Source organism: Mus musculus, chromosome 3 (assembly GCF_000001635.26).
Source record: "Mus musculus strain C57BL/6J chromosome 3, GRCm38.p6 C57BL/6J".
NCBI lineage: Eukaryota > Metazoa > Chordata > Mammalia > Rodentia > Muridae > Mus > Mus musculus.
Genome location: NC_000069.6, coordinates 20496252 through 20507090, shown reverse-complemented (window position 1 = coordinate 20507090; position 10839 = coordinate 20496252). Strand labels below are relative to the sequence as shown.

At 42.4% G+C, this 10839-nt stretch overlaps 1 long non-coding RNA gene across 2 annotated transcripts in view; it reads left to right on the top strand.

The window, feature by feature from the left end:
• The first annotated feature begins 884 nt into the window (after positions 1 to 884).
• The window catches only part of Gm31466, a 103710-nt gene continuing 93755 nt past the window's right edge, over positions 885 to 10839 (top strand). For both annotated transcript variants that reach the window (XR_001783796.1, XR_001783795.1), the window contains exons 1-3: positions 885 to 1078; positions 3626 to 3751; positions 3860 to 4025. This is a non-coding gene — a long non-coding RNA (predicted gene, 31466). The remainder of the gene's footprint in view (positions 1079 to 3625; positions 3752 to 3859; positions 4026 to 10839) is intronic.

Genomic DNA, 10839 nt, shown 5'->3' with positions numbered 1-10839 from the left:
AGACTCTACCAGTGCCTGACAAATACAGAGGTGGATGCTGTCAGCCAACCACTGGACAGAGCACAAGGCCCCCAATAGAGGAGCTAGAGAAAGGACCCAAGTAGCTGAAGTGGTTTGCAACCCCATAGGAGGAACAACAATATGAACCAACCAGTACCCCCAGAGATCCCTGGGACTAAACCATCAACCAAAGAGTACACATGGTGGAACTCATGGCTCCATCCACGTGTGATCAGAGGATGGCCTTGTTGGTCATCAGTGGGAGGAGAGGCCCTGTGAAGGCTGGATGCCCAGGTATAGGGGAATGCCAGGACCGGGACATGGGAGTGGGTGGGTTGATGATCAGTGGGAGGGGGCAGGGGATGGGGGTTTTCAGAGGGAAAACCAGAAAAGGGGATAACATTTGAAGTATAAATAAAGAAAATATCTAATAAAATAATAAACGAAAAATCAAACCAGAGCAAAACAAACAGGAAAACAAACAAAAACAACAACAAAAATAAAGCATGAGAAATATACACATGAAAACACGCGCGCGCACACACACACACATCCATGAAAACACACATTTGGAAACACGCCATTTATGTAAATGCCATTGCTGTTCCCCTTTGCCTCTGTGTGGACACTGGCTACTCTGTTCCTATCGCTTTAGATGGCAGTGATATTGAATCATGGTGGATAGTGAAATATTTCTCATTCACATCACAGACCAAGCTGACATGGTGAGTTCATCTTTGGTCCTGTTGTGTGTTCACGTATCTTTAGAAATAGACGCCACTATCCAGAAACACTACTTGCACCTATAGTCATTGAGTTGAGCTTCATCAAGCCACGCCCCCTGTCTCGTGGGAAAAGTGCTCCTCCCACTGGGGAACGGCCGCACGAAGCAAATGTCAACTGACTCACGGCAGGGACGGTTGGACATGAAAGAGTGTGCAGTGATCCCATCAGCAAACTTTTGTGCCTAAAATTATTCATTCCAGGGGGAAGGAGTGCGTATGAGAGCACAAGCTGTTTAGGGACCCTCGGCAGAACCGATGAGTACAGACAGTCATGACTACCTGTCATCCAACAGGTATTTACCAAGTACCCAGAATATGCCAGGCACTGTTCTGGGTGCTGTTACCTACGTCTACGGCCTATCAGGAGTCCGATCTTCAGGCAACCGGCAGCTTTCTACCACAGCATGCCCATGCCTCACACCCTGGTCTGTGCACGCTAGGTGCTCACAAGTCCAGCAAACAACTATGTTAAAGACTTCTCAGGACGCATGCCCTCCATACTGGAGTAGGCAAGACCTGCAGATTGTCTTTCATGGAAACTGGTGACCAGCAGGAGGCTCTGTGGATTCACGTGGCAGGCTGGGAAGTTGGAGACTATAGTTGGTTGTGCTGTACTCCTGGCATCCACAGGGCTGGAGACAGCAATGCTGGCCAGGTTGGGCAGTGGAAAGTGCTGGTCACCCAGGAGATGGAGCTGTATGAGCTTTCAGTCAAGGAACACAGCCATTAACCCTGATGTGTTCAAGTGAGAAGGTGAGGATCTGGGCTTAGACACCTCATACTCCCTGCAGGTAGTAGCTCCTGCTTCAACACCCCTGTGGTCTGCATCTCAACTCTGAAAAGCCAGAGTCTCTATAAGGGTTTTCAGGGCAGTGGGCCACTGGTTAAGTTCTTGGTCCTGGACCATCCTTGTTGAGAAAGACTATTACTCTTCCAATCTTGTACTAATATTGATATCGTTACATGTTCATAAGACCATGAATGCATCATCACACCCAAGAAGCAACAGGAATGCAAAAGGTGGTCAGTGTTTGGTCACTTCTAATATCAATGTTGGGGTCAGTTTTGTGGAATGAGCAATCTCTTTCCTTGAGGATATTCAACCCTCTGCCAAGATTTCACATGGATCCTACTTGTATCTACCATATTTCACATTTCAATAATCTGTGCCCTCTCTGGGTGATTTAGTTAAGGGCTTGTCAGATTCATTCAATCAACCGATTCTTTGTTTCTTTGCACTTTCACTCAACCTCTAAGAGTAAAGTTGTATCCAGGGCTGATCTTTCTTAGTGTTCTCAAAACTGCTCTGTGGTTGGGTTAGTTTTTTTATTTGTTTGTTTTGTTTTGTTTTTTCTCTCTGACCACATAGTGCATCAAGACAATGCTAAAGATAGCTTTGTATTTTATTTTACACAAATTTATATTTGTATATATTTGAAAAGAACTCATGTACCTGCTTTTGATTTTATAACTTCTAGGATATTGTGGTGGTCCCATACTCCACCTTTTGAGGTGATGGACATGGCAGGCAAATTTTCATGCACAGATCTGAGTGATACAAATTTAGCATAATTATCCCATGAAAGACTTCCAGCTTGGTGAACACTATATGCTCCCTGAGCCATGTGGCAGAGAAAAATTTAACATAGCGAGAACAACATACTTTATAGATACTCTGGCAAGAAATGATATAATCAGCAGGGCAGTGGTGGCACACACCTTTAATCTCAGTACTTGGGAGGCAGAGGCAGGAAGATTTCTGAGTTTGAGGCCAGCCTGGCCTACAGAATGAGTTTTCTGGACAGCCAGGGCTATATAGAGAAACCCTGTTTCAAAAAATCGAAAAGAAAGGAAGGAAGGAAGGAAGGAAGGAAGGAAGGAAGAAAGAAAGAAAGAAAGAAAGAAAGAAAGAAAGAAAGAGAGGAAGAGAGAGAGGGAGGGAGGGAGGGAGGAAGGAAGGAAGGAAGGAAGGAAGGATATAATCTACCAGAAAAAAAAAAAGCATTGTATCCCTGGCTAAATAGTACATCTTCAAAAAACAAAAACCACTCAAGGGACCTGCATGTCATATCATCCTCCCTCCCTTTCCCAAGATGGAATGAATTAGCTCTGCCCACATTCATCATGGCCTCAATAAAAGGCAACAGCATGCGGCAGGTAAATGACAGAAGTAGCAAGGGTTTCTCTAGGTCCAGGTCACCGTACTTATCAATTCTTGCCTACAGGGTAGTTGTGTAAATGTAGGACTAATGCTGCAGAGACAGGATAATGACTTGTGTGCCAACATGCAAGGGGGCCCATGTGGAGGCTGAGACTGAGGAGACAGCAATGATGGTCTCAGTTAATAACACATCTCGGCATGTTTTGTCCTTCTTGGAGGACTCTGACATCAAAGAGAACCCTGGACAAATTAATGCTATTGATGTTACTGAGGGACTCTACCTGAAAGTAGGTGTCAATCACACTGTTAGCGAGACACAGATAATATAATATTCTGTAGGGAAGGTACCCAGCATGGGGACTATCAGTATGAAACAGAAACTGACAAGGACATAAGTCCTTGAGTTATCATCTACCAAAGCCCAGCCCCAGGAGACACCCATAGCCTCAAACAAGAACAGCAGAAGGTGATGGAAGCAGGTGAGGAGGCACATTAGCAGGGTATGTTTCTAACTCTGCACTGCAAGTAGAACAGATACAATATCCAGGTAAGGGATAACAAGCAATGGAAAATGGATTCCCAAGGAAACTGGGTAGGCATGGCCACCAACATTCACATGTGTATTTGGTTTTTCATTTTCAAAATCACTCTGCCACTGACGGGCTGTACCTATATTTAGGACAAGAAACTTAAGAAGTCTGTGAGACTGGAAGGAAGAAGTTGAATGAGAAGCAGAGAGCAGGAGACCAGGAGTAGAGGATGGAGCGAAGGAGGAAGAAAGAGCGTTTGCTGAAGGGGAGCACAGGTTAGGAGGAAAGGAAGCCTGTGGAGACCTGTGGTATGAGAGGGCAACTTTATGGTAAGTTCTTCTGTGTCAGTGTCACTAACGTAGTCCTTTGTGTCTTCTTTCAAGGTCTGATCATCTGGCCCAGGCCTGTGGTTCCTAACGCATGGGTCTACGTTCACTCTGGTGCAGCACCACAGTTGTGGCCAGAAGAAGCAGTGTGCACAACTTGTTGTTACCTGGCAGACACCTCCATGAGCTATCACACATCCTCTGTACACCGGATCTACAGAACGTGAGTAATTAGCTCCCCATTCATTAACATCATTGTTCTCAGTGCACCAGTGCATGGACAGAGAAGCTGTACACATAACCATCATCCTATGAAGACAGCCAACCTCACTCTGCAGTTCAGGTGAGAGAAATACATTTCCCATCCACCTCATTATCCTCCCATGCCATGGCACCTGTGGCACTTGGCTCAAACAGGTGGGGCGTGCAGTGACAGTGTCTTCCAGCCACTAAACAACCAAGACAACTAATAATGACAATGTAAGTAGGAGTCATGACCCAGCATGGAGTACCACAGTGTTTAGGGAGTATTATTTCTATGAGCTTCTTGGATTGGGAAATTCTTCTAAGCAAAGTAATGAAATATTGTCATGGCCTTCCTCATGAGGTCTTGGAAGTGGTAGAAATGGTAAGTTTGTAAAAACTGTTACCTGATTTCCTGTCATGGTGAAATAGCATTTGGTACCAGGATATTCAGACTAAGGCTTCTGGAGGCAGAAAACCTGAGGTATATGTCTAGCCATCTCCCCTTAAGGTAAAGGTTGCCTAACCTGAGGCAATGTTACAAAAATGTGTGCCTGAGAGACAAGGTAACAGAATCCATTAGGGATACCATCCAATAGGCAAGAGCAGTTTCTTATAACAACGCTGAAGCACCAGGCTTCCTCTGCATTGAAACATTGGCTCAGCAAAGAGCATGGCCATTTCTATTGCCCTTTGAGTCATGAAAGCCAAAGTTCAGATGTTAACATAAGTCACAATGCATCCTTTTACAGCTAAAGTTCCTGGATCAACAGGATGCTCATCATTATAGAAATTAGTAATAACCAATGGTCTTCCTCAGTTTGTAATTTTCCACAAGTCCGACAAATTCCGCAATACAGAAAATATACTCATTCTCCAGATGGTTATGCTTTTTGTACAGTTTCAACCCAGGATTGACTATCACAAAGGTCCATATACTCCCTGGTCTATAATATGCTCATGAGAGATATCATGAAATAAAAACCTATCAATCAAAACTTCTCTTCTTGTGGCAAGATGAGAGCTCATTAGACTAAATACTTGTCCTGAAAACATGAGCAGATGACCTGACATCTAGTGAACAAATAAAACCCTTGCATCTCAATGTGACCTATAAAATTATGCCTATGGTGATAGAAGGAGATAGACCCCTTTTGAAGAATGGTCTAGCCACATTTCTCACCTCCAACTTTAAGGCAAGTGTCTTAGTAAACAATAAACAAGGTCAAGATAACACTTGAGACCCTTTACTTTTTGCACATGAGCCAACACATTCAAGTGCTCCAGACACACATATGAAGTTACAAACCTATACCTAGACAAATACACAGAAGAGGTATGAAGAAGGGAAAATAGAAAAAAAATCATTGCTGAACATTATATCTTTTACATTGATGGCTGGTTCTGTGTGTCAATTTGAAACAAGCTAGAGTTATCACAAAGAAAGGAGCCTCCCTTGCAGAAATGCCTCCATGAGATCCAGCTGTAAGGCACTTTTTTTCAATTAGTAATCAAGTGGAGGGGGCAGTCAGTTGTGGGTGTTGTCATTCCTGGGCTGGTAGTCTTGGGTTCTATAAGAAAGGGAGCTAAGTAAATTAAAGGAAGCAATCCAGTAAACAGCATCCCTCCATAGCCTCTGCATCAGTTCCTGCTTCCAAGTTCCTGCCCTGTCTAAGTTCCACTCCTGACTTCCTTAGGTGATGTACAACAATGTGGAAGTGGAAGCTGAATTAGCTCTTTCTTCCTCATCCAGATTCTTGGTCATGATGTTTTGTACAGGAATAGAAGCCATAACTAAGGCAATGGTCCTTGTGTGTAAGATGTGTTTCTTAACCTGCCATCAACATGATTTTTGTCTAACAGCATTCAAGTGAAAGCCTCATGCATAGCTGCATTTAACCTGATTTTTGTCTCCTTAGGTGTGTCTTCCACAGTGCATGCCTTGGCTGCAAATTGTGTCTGTATGTGTCTGTACTTAAGAGTTTCTGGGTCAAGCTTCTCAGGTGACAGTTATTCTAGGCACCTGTTTGCAAGTACAGCAAAATATCTTTAATTGTATCGAGGTGGGCTCTCTCTCTCTCTCTCTCTCTCTCTCTCTCTCCATGTGTTTCAAGATAGGCCTGTTACTGGTTAGCCTTTCTCTCAATTTCTACTCCATCTTTACATCTGCACCTCTTACATGATGAGCATTTGGTAAGTTGAAGTTTTTGTGGCTTAGTTAGTGTCTAATTCCCTTCACTGGAAGTCTTTTCTGGTTACTAGAGATGGACATTTTGGGTTCATATCCACCATTACTAGGAGTTTTAGTTAGAGTTCCCCTCATTGATTTCTGGGAGTTTCCATTGCCTTGGGTATCTAGCTTGTCCCAGAGAAACTGATTTCAGTTCTTTCCTGGTACTTTCTCCCTCCATCCTCAACCCCACTAGATCACTCCTGCTCTTGTCCCCACCTCTCCCTCTCTCGGTTCCTTTCCTCTCTCTACCCCTGTTTCCTACTCTATTTCCCCTACTCCATGTGATTCAAGTGTCCTCACTTGGACCCTCTTTTCTACTTAGCTTTTTGGGTCTGTGGATTATAGAATGTTTATACTACTTTATGACCCACTTGTAAGTACATACCGTGTTTGTCTTTCTGAGGCTGGGTTCTCACACTCAGGATAATATTTTCTCTAGTTCCATCCATTTGCCTGCAAATTTCAGGATGTCCTAATTTTTATTAGCCGAGTAATATTCTGCAGAGTAAATGTGCCATAATTCCTTTATCCATTGTTTGGTTGAGGGACATCTAGGTTGTTTCCAGTTTCTTGTTATTATTAATAAAGTTGCTTTGAACATAGATGACCAAGTGTCTTTGTGGTATAGTATAGCATCTTTTGAGTATATGCCCAGGAGTAGTATAGCTTGGTCTTAAGGTAGAACTCTTCCCAATTTTCTGGAAAACCACCAGATTCAACTGGTTGCACAATTTTCCACTGCCATCAGCAATGAAGGAGTGGTCTCATTGGTCTACATCCTTGCCAAAATCAGCTGTCAATAGAGCTTTTGCTCTTAGTTGTACTGATGGAATCTCAGAGTCATTTTGATTTGCATTTCATGACTATGGATGGTGCACATTCTTTAAGTGCTTCTGAACCATTGAGTTACCTCTCGAGAGAGAGTTCTCTGTTTACATCCGTATCCCATTTTTAATTGGGCTAATTGGATTTATTGATGTCAAATTTCTTATGCTCTTAATAGATTTTAGATATCAGCCGTCTGTCAGATATAGGGTTTGTAATGATCTTTTCCTATCCCATAGGGTTCCATTATGTCCTTTTGACAGTGTCCTTTGCCTTATAAAAGCTTTTCCTGTTTCATGAGGTCTCATTTATAAATCGTTGATCTTAGTGCCTAAGCCAGTGGTGTTCTGTTCAGCTAGTTGTCTCCTCTACCAATGAGTTCAAGGCGATTCTCCACTTTCTCTTCTATGAGATTTAGTGTATTCCACTTATGATGAGGTCCTTGATCTACCTGGACTGGAGTTTTGTGCAGGGTGATAGGGATGGTTCTATTGGCATTCTTTTACATGAAGATATCCATTTAGACCAAAGCACCCTTTTTGGAGATGCTTTCTTTTTTCCACTGTATAGTTTTGGCTTCTTTTAAAAAACCAAGTGTCCTGACTATGGGTGTTTATTTCTGGGTCTTTTATTCAAATCCACTGATGAACCTGGTTTTATGTCAATACCATGGGGTTTTATTACTATGGCTCTAGAGTACAGTTTGATATCAGGAATGGTAATACCTTAAAATTTTCTCTCATTAAAAGAATTGTTTTAGGGTTTCTGGATCTTTTGTTTTTCCATATGAACTTGAGAATTGTTTTCTCAAGATCTTGTAACGAAGAAACTTCATCACTACTGCCCTATAGGATCCTTGTCTGATTTCACCACTACTGTCCTATAGGATCCTTGTCTGATTTTATCACTATTGACCTATAGGATCCTTGTCTGATTTCACCACTACTGTCCTATAGGATCCTTGTCTGATTTCACCACTACTGTCCTATAGTATCCTTGTCTGATTTCACCACTACTGACCTATAGGATCCTTGTCTGATTTCACCACTACTGTCCTATAGGACCCTTGTCTGATTTTACCACTACTGTCTTATAGGACCCTTGTCTGATTTCACCACTACTGTCCTATAGGATCCTTGTCTGATTTCACCACTACTGTCCTATAGGATCCTTGTCTGATTTTATTACTATTGTCCTATAGGATCCTTGTCTGGTTTCACCACTACTGCCCTATAGGATCCTTGTCTGATTTCACCACTACTGTCCTATAGGATCCTTGTCTGATTTTATTACTACTGTCCTATAGGATCCTTGTCTGATTTCACCACTACTGCCCTATAGGATCCTTGTCTGATTTCATCACTACTGTCCTGTAGGATCCTTGTCTGGTTTCATCACTACTGTCCTATAGGATCCTTGTCTGATTTCACCACTACTGTCCTATAGGATCCTTGTCTGATTTCACCACTACTGTCCTATAGGATCCTTGTCTGATTTCACCACTACTGACCTATAGGATCCTTGTCTGATTTCACCACTACTGTCCTATAGGACCCTTGTCTGATTTCACCACTACTGTCTTATAGGACCCTTGTCTGATTTCACCACTACTGTCCTATAGGATCCTTGTCTGATTTCACCACTACTGTCCTATAGTACCCTTGTCTGATTTCACCACTACTGTCCTATAGGACCCTTGTCTGATTTCACCACTACTGTCCTATAGGATCCTTGTCTGATTTCACCACTACTGTCCTATAGGATCCTTGTCTGATTTCACCACTACTGCCCTATAGGATCCTTGTCTGATTTCACCACTACTGTCCTATAGGATCCTTGTCTGGTTTTATTACTATTGTCCTATAGGATCCTTGTCTGGTTTCACCACTACTGCCCTATAGGATCCTTGTCTGATTTCACCACTACTGTCCTATAGGATCCTTGTCTGATTTTATTACTACTGTCCTATAGGATCCTTGTCTGATTTCACCACTACTGCCCTATAGGATCCTTGTCTGATTTCATCACTACTGTCCTGTAGGATCCTTGTCTGGTTTCATCACTACTGACCTATAGGATCCTTTTCTGCTTTCTCATAAAAATTCCTAGAGCTCTTAAGACAGGGATTGGTGGTTGGAGTATTATTGAGAATGTCTTGTCATTACAGAGTACTATACACCATACATTTTATTTCTAGGTCCATGAAACATGGAGCCATGTCATCATTTCCCTCTGAAAAAAATGTATGGGTCTGCATCATTACTAAACTGTGAATACCGAGTTTATGCTATTGAAAATAAGTGAAACCAACCTACCACAAGATGAAGGGTAGAAGTAGGGCTTCTTTTTCTGCCCAAAACTCTGATTCTGTCCTCTGCTTGTTCAATGGAAGGACTGCATTCAGTATTTTGTTCATGTGTCTTACATTCAATCCATTTATTCTGTTACATGGATTTCCCTAAAGCACTGAACCCAATCCTTCTGTCTGAAGTCCACAGAGACAAAACTGTCAAAATTGCAGGAAGATCATAAAAAGTATTACCTAGGAAAAGATTTCCTGCAAAGCTTTCACCTTGTCTTCTACTATATGTTTTGAGGATAGTCAGATAGAGAAATCCTGACATTCCTTAGGGCTTCAATTTGGTTTAGTCCCTCCCATTGACATGGCCTCATTCACTGCCATTTGCCTATATTTCCCCTTTAGAACCTGATATTCATGTGTCTGTCTAGTCCTTTATCTGAACCTTGTCATGTTTTCCAAAACTCTCTTTGAGACATAGAATTGATAATAAGCCAGCCCTGCTGTGGTTTTGTATCTCTTCCATTCCCCTGCCAGCTGCAGAATAAACTCATGGACCACCTAGTTCCCCTCCTTTTGTGTGTGTAGGCCAGTTCTTCTTGTGTGGAGTATCACTGGTGTGAAATCCAGAGACTCCCCTGATGCTAGGAATTGATAGTTCTGACTTCACAAATTCCAGCAAAAGAGAAGAAAGATCAATGAACAATTTTACATAGTATACACACTACAAAAAGCAATGTGCTGAAGCTCACCCCAGACAACAGACATGGCGGGTTTCCAAGGACCACGTAAGACTCCTCTCTGGCTGCAATGGTTGGGCTACGGAAGCTTGTCTGGACTTTGAAAATGCTGACTCTAGAAGCGTGAGCTCTGTCTCTTCTCCTGGCCCCTCCAGCCCTGATGCAGTTATTTCCAAGAATCACCTATCATGCTGATGAGGGGACAACAGCAATACTGTTGGATAAAGACAATGGGCTTATCAGACATGAAATAGAGCCCCTTACTATTACTTTGGTGGTCAGGACGGGGCTGGATCTGACAGGAGCAGGGACCAACTAGTCCTACAGAATTTCAGCTTTGCCAACTTAAAAACAGCCATAGATGAGAACAACAACAACAACAAAAAAACTAGAAAGATCAGTGAACTCTTAAGCAGAAACTGTGTTACAAAATAGAAAGGTAGGCTTGTTCTTCTTACAGCAAGGAAGACTATGTGCTGCTCTGAAAGAGGAGTGCTATTTTTATATAAATCATTCTGGTGTGATATGGGACTCATTGGCCAGAGTAAGGGAAAATTTAGATAAACAACAGACAGAGAGATATGCAGCCCCTAGATGGTTTGAATCATTGTTTAATAGCTCCCCCTAGTTGACCACCCTGCTCAGCTTCTTACCCATACTACTCTTGCTATTAATGTTTGGTCCTGGCATATTAAAC